The sequence below is a fragment of the Octopus bimaculoides genome, chromosome 18 (genome assembly GCF_046866305.1).
Source record: "Octopus bimaculoides isolate indiv1 chromosome 18, ASM4686630v1, whole genome shotgun sequence".
In the NCBI taxonomy this organism is placed as follows: Eukaryota; Metazoa; Mollusca; class Cephalopoda; order Octopoda; family Octopodidae; genus Octopus; species Octopus bimaculoides.
Window position 1 is genome coordinate 49,567,681 of NC_142945.1, and position 11,394 is coordinate 49,579,074.

Genomic DNA, 11,394 nt, shown 5'->3' on the forward strand with positions numbered 1-11,394 from the left:
GTAAGATAAGAAATGTCTTTTCATAAAACCTTTGCTATTCTTATTGACTCTGTATGTTAGATCAGACATGATTTCTAAAGTAACATTCAACGCCAGATATTGAAAGAAAAAAGTAATTTGTGTATGTAAGACTTTTTACGCCAAATCTTACATTACTTATAGTATTAATGGTTTCTAAGATATACACCAGACAAGAGAAATAGGGTGGGAGATTACAGAGGGAAAAAATAAACACTGATTATGTCAGTTACACTACTTGACTGGAATTTACAATTACAAGCGCACACAAAAAAATGCATATATACGTACACTTATCTCTCGACTATCGCAGGTAATACGTTTCAAAACCACACGAAAATCCTCAAAGTAGAAACAGTACTGTAGTGTATATTTTTTTATATTATTCTTATAATTTGTATGTATTTATTTTATTATAAATGCAAAACAGCACCACGGAGGAATCCACGTAAGCTTAAATAATCAACCGCAATATATATATACATACATATACACACACACACACACACACACACATATATATATATATATATATATATATATATAGTTTTAGGGAAAATAACCAAGTTACAAGAACTCATCGATGAAAATCCACTATCACATATATCAATTTAATTTAGATTTTTTATAAATTGATTTTAATTGAGTTTTTACCTGTAATTTTGGATTTTGTCCCTAATATTATTATATATATATATATATATATATATATTATATATATATATATATATATATATATATATATATATATATATATATATATATATATATATATATATATATATATATATAGTACTCCTTAGCCATATCGCGGTTACCTATTGCGGTTAATTACTTAAGCTCACGTCGATTCCTCCATAATGTTGTTTTGCATTTATAATAAAATAAATAGATACAAATTATAAAAATAATGAAAAAAAAATACAGTACAGTACTGTTTTATTTCGCAGATTTTTACCTATCACCGGTTATATATATATATATATATATATATATATGAAAATTACGGTGGTGCACCAGCATGACCGCAGCCACTTGGCTGAAACACATAAATAAATAAATAAATAAATATATATATATATATATATATATATATATAACAACAAATATTATGTACCAAGAAAATCATTTCTTTAATTTAGATCTCACCTTAACATCGAACACTCGTTTTAATTGCATTTACATAAACATATATACACACACACATATATATATATATACATACACACACATACATGCACATATACATACACACACTCACATATGTATATACACATACGCATGCACATATACATACACACACTTACACACACATATAAATACACATATACATGCACATATACATACATATATATACTTACATACATATATATATATATATATATATATATGATCAATTCGAAGATGTGAGAGCCACATTAGGAATTATATAAACCCCAAAATTCCACTGGTTAATCGTATAATGAGAAAGTCTCTGCGATATGCGATAGGGATTATTGTAGTAATACATATTTATTAATAGAGAAAGAAAGAAAATGGAGATAGATGGATGTATGAATAATTTATTTGTATGAGATTTCAACATCTTAGTATCATACACAATAAATTATTTGTGCATCCATCTTTCTCCATTTTCTTTCTTTCTTTCTCTCTCTCTCCCTCTCCCTTTCTGTCTGTCTCTGTGTGTCTCTCTGTCTCTCACTCTCCCTCTATATATAGACATATTATTAAGAATTAATAATAATACCTTCGAAAATATAATTGTTAATAGAACGTTATCAAGGTAATCGAAATTGGTGAAATTTTAACTGAACATTTGAACAAATTTTAGCAGTTACCGAAACGCCTGTAACGCCGAGTAACACCAAATGCTTTGCTTGTTCGTTTTCCATTTATATATCTATACTCTGCTCCTGATAGGATGGCCTGGGGTTATATGTTTTTAATGATAGTAGACATCTGCTCTTCAAATATATAGAGTTGGATAATATACAACATTTTGCGAATATACTCTTACGAATATCGGAGACTGTGTCTAGTTTGAATGTATTTAAGTCAAACAATTTCTCTTTATCGATTTTCAAAAGATTTCCATGTGAAAGATTTTTGTCATTGATAAAGTAATTCTCTTGCTTGACAAATTTCGCCATTCCTATTTCCTTTGTTATTTACGCTGTCTTCTTGCTGTGGTCAACATTGCAATCGTGTATTTCTCAGATATTTTCCCGTCTCTAATTCTAATGTTTGTTCCATTATCTCTGTGTCCTTGCTATTTAATGACGTATGCAAAACTCTGCTGTTTCCTCAAACATATCATAATGCTTAAAGAAGCATTCAAGCTTCTAAAATTGCTTAATACGTTGTGTCTGCTGGTGAGATTTCATGCTTTGGTCTCTGTCTCCCCCCCCCCTTTCTTTGACAGACACAATCACTGCCTTCTCTTTCTGTACTCTTTCCCTTTGAGAGAGAGTGCGGCGAATAAACTGTCGTCTAAATGATGCAAAAACAAAAACACTGACATCTCATTTTAACAGATATATTTACCAAATTTACATAAAAATATCTTGAAATACTGAAGAGTAAATTTATTCTACAAAATCGTCATTGGCTTCTACCACAGCCTCCAGATGACTTCAGAATCTCCTGCATCTCTCCTGGACGGTCTCCTTGCTGTCATAATCCTTACCTTCAGTTTATCTTTGGTGTTCCAAGTTCTTTTGTTGGTCTTTCTATACACACATATATATATATACATATATAAAGGTATGTCTGATCGGAATTTCACTTTTCCTCTTTTTTTCTCCTTTTTCTTTTTCATTTTCGAAAAGAAAAGCTGTACATGTATTTGTCCCGTCAGTGTTCAGCCCTGTGTGGCTAATAAAGAAAGTTATCTATTTATCTATATACATATATACATATATACACTATATATGTATATTTATATAATAATATATGTATATCCATTTATATGTATTTATGCATCTATATGCATATATATCTATGTGTATGTGTTTGTTTGTTGGTTTGTTTGTGTTATAAATTATTCACAATATTTTTTGTAAGCACGTAATTTTGTCTATATTGTTATCTTTGTATAAAACTGTCAAATGTTTAAGCAGGTTTTTTCTTAAATCGTTACTTTTCAAGTGAAGAAGCTATTACGATGATTTCAAAGATGGCATATTTATCTTTTTTCGCAAACGTTTGCACCCCATTATGCCTGCATTAGGTATGCCACATTATAGCTGCTGTATACTGCAGCATTTTTATACAATGCATTGTACACGTACACATGCACGCATATGCATTCATAATGACTATCAGGGCATTCATACTGACTATCAAAACCTAGATAACATTTGTTTTATTATAAACAGCTGCTAACATTATGTCATTTCTCTCACATCCCTTTACAGAAGTATGTATTATTGTATGGATATATATACGCGTGTGTGCCTGTGTGTATATGTGTATGTATGCATGCACGCATGTATGTATGTATGGATATATCTATGAGCGTGAGTGTGTGTGCCTGTCTATCTATCTATCTATCTATCTATCTATCTATCTATCTATCTATCTACATATGTACATGCAAACACACAAAAACACATCGGCTTATTTAGTGTTATGTAATATATATATATATATATATATATATATATATATATGCATGCACACACTCGCACACACATGCATGCATGCATACATACGCACATACGCATGTACGTGTGTGTTTGTATGTTTGTGTGTGCATATCAACACTCCCGTCTATACGTATGTTTTGTATTATACTTTGCATTTAACTATATATCTATGAATGTATAGCTTTCGTCAAGGTCATTATGTTTGTAACCCTTTTATATTCACCAAATCCCACAGTCATGGGTGTATTGTGAATAAACCACGTTACATTTTAAGGAATCATCATCATCATCATCATCATCATCATCATCATCATCATCATCATCATCATCATCATCATCATTATTATTATTATTATTGTTATTATTATTAAATTTCACATAATAAGTGCCGTCAAGAATGAAATCAATATATTGCATTTCTAAAGCTATTAAATGCATTATATTGCATTCAATGCATTTTAGCACCTGGTGCGCATTTTATGAGTATAAAAGCAAGGGTCTATCTGATTGCATTAACCCACATCAAACCGCTGCATAACTCTACAACTTCTTCAACAACCAGAAAAACATCCAGGATGAAATTGGTCATCATTCTCTGTCTCTTAATATTGGGCAGCTTCGTAAGTGCTGGTAAGTAATTCCTCTATTCTGTTCCTTTAACGGTTATTCTATATAACTGGATTAAGTCATTAGATAAAGGCCAGAGATCATGTGGTACGTGAGGGGTTTAGCTGGTAATTAATGTTTAGTCCCGTGTATTGCCTACCGCTTTTTTTACCGACTTCTTAAATGACGAAATGCAGGTCGGTATTGCATAAAGGAGAAAAAACCGTGGACATAACTCTTCAAAGCCACTTGAGCATTACATCATTTGCGTCCAAGAGGGGAACGATTCGACAAACATTGGACAAATTGTCAAATTTAGAAATTCGTCAAGCAAGGCTAAACACTCGTCCTCATGCGGCGAGCGCGCTTCTGCATGAGTGTTTCGATAAGTCACCGTCAGAAAACAACTGTCGCTTTAGGAACTCCGTTGGCCAGCAGTATATCTGTCATATTTACAATGTACACAGAATCGAACGCCTTTGTGAAATTAACAAAGAGCAATACCAAAACTTTTGTACGTGTCCCCTACGAAGATCCTTGAAACTATGAAAATCTGTCCAAGAATTTCTGTAAAGTAGTCGTGAAATCGCTACTCTCTATGGTTCAGCATGGACAATGCACAAAAGGCCCGAAAAAAAGCTTGATGATGTACAATACAAACAGAAATGATTCATGTGTTTTTTCATCTTTATCAGTAGCAACGACTTACACAGCAGCAACTGTATGCCAGTCTTTCTTCCATCACCTGGGTAATCAGAGAAAGAACACGTTATGTATGACACTATTGGAGAAGTAATTTCCGGAGAGTTAGTCTGGAAGCCTATGTACAGACATACGAGTATTGGCAGTCTAAGAAGAACATATATTGATCAACATGTGGAAGACACTGGATATCAAGTTGAAAATATAAAGACTGCTATGGGACATCAGAATGAAGGCTCGAATTACATCTTTTTCTGGAAAGGCAAAATATTTGATAGAGCAGCGAAACCAGAGACTTCTCTAGTGAAAAAATTCATTCTGGCTCTCACATTTATCAGTGAAAGGCTCATGTTCATCCACCATCCCCTTCTCAATAACGTCCCTACCCTTTATTCTGGTTGTATAATCGAGAATTCTTTCTACTCCTATCTCAACAGGATCATCGAGGTCGTGTGAAGAAGAAACAAATGCCAATGCCCCCCCCCCACACACAAGAGAAACACGCAAACACACAGACACAGACACAGACACACACACACAGACAGAGACACACGCACACACATGCATGATGGGCTTCATTTATACGGATACATCATAACTCTTAAGATAAATAATACAAATGCATGCTATAGGTGTCAGAAATATTAAAGCTTCATTTCTTTATGTCAGTCGACGAGAACGCATGCGTCCAGAAAGCTCATGACTTGTGCCAAACTGAAGTGAGTAAAGTCGGACCTATCAAAAGCGATGTAGACTCGTGCAGGTAAGTGTAAACTACTACTACTACTACTACTACTACTACTACTACTACTACTACTACTACTACTACTACTACTACTACTACTACTACTAGAGCTTCGGCTCATGCTATTTTTATGTTGTATATCTTTGAATCGTTCACAAACTTCCATGCATAAATAATTTATTAATCCTGATCAATTAGACACACTACTATGTCTGGAAAGGGATCCATCCATCCATCCATCCATCCATCCATCAATACATAAATATGATACATACATACATACATACATACATACATACATACATACATACATACACAGGAGATCCCGACCAAGTTCCTCCACCATAAGAGAGAGAAAATGTTGACAGACAACAAATGTAGGCTTTACAAGACCAAGACAGAAGACATCAACACATTGTAGCCAACTGCTAGTGAATATTTTCCACATATTAACTTCGGGATGACGCAGTGGTCAGAACAGGCTGGGAGAAGATAATAAAAAAAATATTGGTGGAACTTAAAAGTTAAAACAGTCACAAAGTTAAAATATAACCGTCCAGGATTTGTTTTGTGGGACCACAAGGGACAAATATGATCTGTTGCTAAAGTTAGCTTCCTTCTCAACACAATGTGGTCAGATCAATAGAAGAGACAGCTGATACCTAGTGACCATTGGAGTTTATAAATTCAATGCTCAGTATGCACGCTCAGCCTCATAACCACTATTATTGATGCAACAAGATATGTATCAACCTATCTAAAGAAAATATGGCTAAACTTGAGATCTTGGAGTGAAAATGAACATCCTTAATTCGTACATTACAAATGATCAGGCTCAAATCTTTATCGATAATGGATCGAACTGAACTATAAACAATCTGCACATCCTGATAACTCACGGATAGTGATTCGACGATTTTCCCTCACAGTTGCACGCACATCTGCGATGTTTTTCTCAGTTCTGCTGGTTGCGGGTCTCCTAGAACGTTCGTCAATATCGACCTTTTTTCGGCCATTTATGTATGTGTGTAAGTATTTAATCTGTCTGTCTGTCCTTGTTTGTCCCCTCTGTGTGTAGCCCCTTGTGGGACGTAAAGAAATAAGAGGGAGTGAGGTGGCGAGATAGACGTTTATAAATTAAGAAAATGCGAGGAAAAGTTTCGGCTGGTGCTCGACAGGAGTGCAGTGAACTGGTTGGGAGTATCACGGTTGAAATTAATTTGATTAAAATATCTTTTTCTTCTCTTTCAGGCTCATGAAAATGATGAAAGAAAAGTGTAAAAAATTAGAGGATGATACCGAGTGTTATAACGTGATGGTTCAACGCCATACAGCCAATTGCTAAAGTAATATCTTAAATAAAACAGGTGTTTTTTCTTTTTCTTATAATTATTTCGTCATTTATTATTATTTGTGCAATAATTGATATGGCAAACTGACAGAATCGCTCCAGCGTCGGCCAAAATGTTAAGGGGTACTTCTTGCAACTATTTAGGGTTATAATTCTAAATAACGCTGGGGTCAACTTTGACATGCTTCTTTTGGACTCGATACGATAAAATATTAGCAAAGGAGTGGCGTCTATAAAATTAAATTTCCTTCTTCACCTTAAAATTAACCTTCTGCCAAAACTAGAAAGAAGAATTATTTTGTAATAATTGCTGTCGTAGCATCAATTCAATGAGCCATATTTTGGAGGAGGAAAGATAAAGTGATTCTAGCAAACCCAGGTGGTCTTGTGTACGTGTATGTACACACGCACACACACAAACACACACATACACGCACAAATACATGTGTATGTATGTAGGTTGGTGTACATCTGAGTGTGTATATTTGCCATAACCCCCCCCCCCCCCCCCCCGCACACACACACACACACACACATACATATGAATATATGTATATGTCTGTATCTGTGCGTCTGTGTGTGAGTGTTTGTTCATATATTTAATTACACATGTGAAGGCGCGTGGCTTAGTGGTTAGGGCATTCGGCCCGCGATTGTAAGGTTGTGAGTTCAATTTCCGGCGACGAAGCGTGTCCTTCAGCAAGACACTTTATTTCACGTTCCTCCAGTCCACTCAGCTGGCAAAAATGAGTAGTACCTGTATTTCAAAGGACCGGCCTTGTCATACTCTGTGTCACGCTGAATCTCCCTGAGAACTACGTTAGGGGTACACGTGTCTGTGGAATGCTCAGCCACTTGCACGTTAATTTCACGAGTAGGCTGTTCCGTTGATTGGATCAGCTGGAACCTTCGTCGTCGTAACCGACGGAGTGCTCCTTTGTCTAATTATACATAGATGCATGCAAGTATATGTGCATATATATATATATATATATATATATATATATATATATATATATATATATATATATATGTACATATGTAGATATGTGCATATGTACATATGTGTATTATCCATATGTTTGTACAAATATACTTGTCTCTCTCTCTCTCTCTCTCTCTCTCTCTCTCTCTCTCTCACTACCTTTCTCTCTATCTCAACCTGTCAATGCAATACTAGTGAACATTACTTAATCCAGACCTATAATTATCTCAGTTTGTATCAAAAACCATCCGGAATTTAGATTACAACCTTATCTAATATGCCGCCAATAAAATATTACACTAAATTAATATTTTAGCTCTGCGCATTTCAATTTCCAACAGTAAATAATTTAAGTGGATGCATTAAAGAATTTGGTTAATAATACATCATGCTCCTTTGGCACAAAGCCCTAATGCTAAATAGATTTAATATTTAGTGAAGGATAACTTAAAGCACTCTATCTCAAATTGAACGTTTAAAATAAAATGCCCACGATATGGAAAGGAGAACATATTTTACAAGCACGCATAGAATCATAGAGAGGTAGAAGATAGATAGATACATACATTTATATATACATACTTACATACATACTTACATACATACTTACATTCATACATACTTACATATTTACACATACACTAAGTATCCGGCTGTTGCTATAGTAACGACGCTAAAACATTCAAAGTGAAGCCGCTTGGCACAGACTGACCTTGAACACTGCTATGCAAGCACACTAACTTTTAACGTTCCAGCTCACTCCCGCTGTTTACAGCAGTCCTTGGAAGGAACAGGTGTAGCATGCGATCGTCGCGCTGACCACGACAGAGTAAGTTGAGCGGAGAACCTGATCAAATCTTGCGGAAAACTTGGCGATACCGGGTCAGAGACCTACGGAAATTTTCAAAAAGTGTTCCTCGTTCTCGACACGATCTAGGAGATCTTGTGCAACTAAAGCTCGAATGTCTCCTTGCTTCTTGGTCAGATGAAAGCAGTTTTGGCACAAGTTTTCCAGACACGCGTCACATATTCAAGACTTCAGTGATAATGGACTGAACTGAACCGTAAATAATCTGCACATCCTTTGATAATTCACCGATGGTGATTCGACGATTTTCCCTCACAGCTGCACGTATATCTGCGATGTTTTTCTCAGTTCTACTGGTTGCTGGACTCTCAGATGTTTCATCAATGTTGACACTTTTTCGGCCATCTTGGAAACGCCTGAATCATTCGTAAACTTGGGCGCGGCTCATGCACTCGTTTCTATACATTTCCTGAAACTTCGTAGTATTGATATAACAACTTTCTTAGTAATGGTCAATGCAGCGATAACAACAAACAAGATGAGGACAAATATCTGTCAAATGTAAATAATGTAAATAATGTAAATAATGTAAATAATAAACACTCATTTGTTTTCAAATATGTTATTACCAACGCTAAACTTGTAATCAACATTTGTTTCTACTTTTCTTACAAACGTGTCTGCATACATCTCATTAATCCTGAATAAAAAGTCCGATGAAATTATATATATAAGCGTGTGTATGTGTGTATATATATATATATATATATATATATATATATATATATATATATATATATATATATATATATATATATATATATATATATATATATATATATGTGTGTGTGTATGTATAAATATTTAGATAAATAAAGATATAATAATGAATTAAACAGATGTTGTGTATTGTTTAACAAACATTCGACCGAACCTTCAGTTTTCTACATCGCAATTATATTACGCCGCGCCCCGGTATCGAAAGCAAACAACCAAACATCTCGGTGTGTATTATTTCAATGCTTTCATTGCAATGAAAGAGAATATTATATAAAAACCATCAGTCCCATGACTGACTTCACTTCTGTATTGAAAATAATGGCGAATTTGGATTAGTTTATGTTCTAAATTACCATTGATAAACTATTAAACACATTTTACTTTCTAACAATCAAACATCTAAATGGCTGTAATAAAGACTCTGGGTTGTGAGGCATCAAAGAACTTGAAACTCAATGTTATTGTTAAATGAGTGAAATATTTAATGAAGGATAGATGAAAGCAAAATATCTAAAGTCAAATGTGAGAAGTGAAATAACTATAATTCATAATGGATACCGAATTAGAATGATAATCCTGTTTAACGAAGATCTAAATGGACTAGGCATACATGCTATTGTCAAAAGTTTACGTTAAAAATACTTCGATTATATGAAGGAATAAAACTCATACGAGAGCATAAATCTCAAATACATATCGATTTAAAATTTTGGCAGCGGGTGGGGAGTTAAGCCGATTACATCGACCCCAGTACGCAACTGGTACTTAATTTATCGACCCTGAAAGGATGAAAGGCAAAGTCGACCTCGGTGGAATTTGAACTCAGAAATTAAAGACAGACGAAATACCGCTAAGCATTTCGCCTGGTGTGCTAACATTTCTGCCAGATCGCTGTGTTTATTGAATAAATAATTAATACAATAGAAATTTCGGAAAGAACAAAAGTTTTTCGAAGAAAACTTATATTCCCGATTAAAGTCATGGAATGTAATGTTTTATTAACAGCGTATTAACATCTCTTTGGTTTGTGAATAAGAAACGACGGAAACATGCGAAAGTTCAAATATAAACTTTTAAATTTACGCTGCTGCAGGCATGACAAGTTCTCACCAAGAAAGAAAATGAAACTTGGCTTTCTGAAAAGGAAAACATCATATAACAGCCCTAAAGCAAATAAACTTATTGAATAATGTCTTGAGATGAATATCACTGTTTCAATCTCGTAGACCATTTCTCATCTACACAATATGTACAGCAACAAACAGATGTAATTTTCCATTACTTTATAACCATTGAAAAGACAGTGAGGTAATTATATTGAATTCAATTAGGAATTTATTGTTAAAGAAAACTTCTCTTATTCGTTTGAAATAAAGCATAATTGAAACCCTACAATGTGAAAGATGAAGGTTCTATCGGTTCAATGACTCTCTCGAATTATTGAATAAACTAATTTCTGATAAACTAATTTCAGCCAGTGTCAACATTGCCTACAATAAAACTATTTAATTTATTGGAAGAAATGGGACAGAGTAACTAAGTGCAATACAGAGACACAGAAAGGAATGAATAGATCGATATTCCGATCAAGTGAACCTTCTAACCATTGTGTTATATTTGTTGCTGAATATTCCTGAGCGACGCGTATTCTTAACGTATTTTACTAGATGTAGCATGACGCAGGGTACGTCGATTGTGGTCCTCTGAATTGTAGATAATGTCCACCCAGTCTCCGTGTAGCGACGGCCTTAT

General features: G+C 34.3%; 1 long non-coding RNA gene across 1 annotated transcript; it reads left to right on the forward strand.

The window, feature by feature from the left end:
* The first annotated feature begins 4,145 nt into the window (after positions 1 to 4,145).
* On the forward strand, positions 4,146 to 7,100 carry LOC149132068 (uncharacterized). Its single transcript, XR_016244874.1, has 3 exons — positions 4,146 to 4,295; positions 5,643 to 5,736; positions 6,970 to 7,100. It is a non-coding gene; the product is annotated as an uncharacterized LOC149132068 (long non-coding RNA).
* The last annotated feature ends 4,294 nt before the right edge of the window (positions 7,101 to 11,394 follow it).